Genomic DNA, 2,012 nt, shown 5'->3' on the forward strand with positions numbered 1-2,012 from the left:
GTCATGAGAACTGCATTTTGAACAAGAGACATCTAGGGTTTTGGAGATGCAAAAGGACCTTTTAACTTATAGGTTCTCTATACATTAGCAATTATTCATATCATCTCTTAGTATAAATAGTTGGGAAACACATTGCAATGTGTATTTGTAATGGGGGGGGGGGCTCCCAAATATCTGCAATCCCTTTTCTAGCTGGGAGAACTCCTTGCTTTGAGAATGTGTAGATGTCAAAAAAAAGCTGCATACTCAGTTTCCAAGCCTACTTTGCAGCTAGGGTGCAAGCATGTGGCCTGGGCTTGAGCAATTAGATAAACCTACCCTAGACTATGATGCAAAGGAGAGGAGCAGAAAAGAATCCATTTTATTGGAAGAGGTGGTATCAGTTGGAGTTGCAGAGCCAGTAGGAACGTGACCAGTGCTAATGGTTGGCAGTGCAAGTTGTGATATTCTGTGACAGCATGTGTATGTCCTCACTGGGCAGGTTGCGGTGGAATTCTAGTTATAGTCCATCTGCTCCTTAGCCTCTATTGATCCTCCCTAGTCCTTCACGCTTCCTAGCAACACCATGAGCTGTTACCCTTTACTAAATTTATTCTATTATACCAAAAAGCAAGGTCACTTCTGGTTGCTTATACATAAGAACCATGACTTACTCATTCCAATAGAAAATGCTAACCATTTTTCGAGTATCATATAATGAGCAGTTCTAGTTCATCAAGCACATGGTGCCTTATATGATTATGTTGCCCAATACCACCCAAATATTGAAAATTTTATTTAGGAGAATTTAAAAGTTTTGTTGCATTGGCTTTCCAATTCTTCTTTTACTCATTTAAAAAATCATTACCATAATTTTAAAATTAGAGCCTCCTTAGTCAATGTTATGCTTCACTGTCTGCTTAAAAAGATGTCACTTTTATCTTAAAACAGAACTTCATTAAATAGAATTAGTCTATTTCACAATATTTCTGTTGAGTCGGATCACACTCATCGAACGTTTTAGGAGGTGTCAGGGACGCAACCATTTGCTGCCACCACCAAGAGAGTAGTAATTTCCCTTCTGGTAGAAAGTTTGGGCAGTAATTGATAAAAGTCGGTGAGTTCAATAGTTGAAGATCTATGCGGCTCAACCACTATTTGCTTTTGAAAAAATATTTTATTTCTAAATATACTTGATAAAAGCCAGGAACTATAAAGCACTGAGAAGTCACAACTGAATGATGCTTAGATAATGCCTCTTTGTGAAATGCAGCTTTCGAGAGCTTATAGTGTAGGGCAGAGGTGTTCAAAGTCTGGCCCAAGGACCTGTGCTACTGCAAACTGTGTGTTAAGGGCCAGCAAGGAGATACGGAACTTGTACCACAATGTAGATAATTCAGCTGTATAATTCAGCTCATGTTTTTCTCGCATAAGACTTTCTTGATGAAGGAAGCAATGACTTGATTTACATCTGTGTGCAGTCACTGGTGATAACAAACAGTTTGTGTATTGGCTACTTTGAGTAGCAATAATTCAGTGTCTAATAAATATTATGAAAGACAGGAAATAACTGGTGATTACATCAACCTATGGAACAGCAAAATAGGATCCCACATGAATATTTACTTCCAAACAAACATGTAAATTAGTACATATTTTAGGATCCTCATTTATTATCTTCTGCTTTCCATAAACGTACCCAGGAGAGGTACTATGTACAAACACTTTTTCAGATTTTGTTGGATCTAAGGTAAATCATCAGGATTTTTCAGCCTTATAAGTGGGAAAAGGCATAAAAGCAATTGTGTATATTCAAATATCAGATATAGTGTTTTAATAAGAATTATGGCTTATTAGAAAGCTCTGTCTATGTAGTATTTCAAATGAATATTGGAAGTTGAAGGTTATATTTTTATCTCATGTGTATGTGTGTGTGAGAGAGAAAGAGTTGGTAGCTCTGAATGGATCTTTAAAAAATTAACTACCCCTGACTAAGTGAGAATTAATGAGTATTTGTAGATAGCAATAATAAA

The sequence above is a fragment of the Propithecus coquereli genome, unplaced genomic scaffold (genome assembly GCF_000956105.1).
Source record: "Propithecus coquereli isolate 6110/MARCELLA unplaced genomic scaffold, Pcoq_1.0 Scaffold139, whole genome shotgun sequence".
In the NCBI taxonomy this organism is placed as follows: domain Eukaryota; kingdom Metazoa; phylum Chordata; class Mammalia; order Primates; family Indriidae; genus Propithecus; species Propithecus coquereli.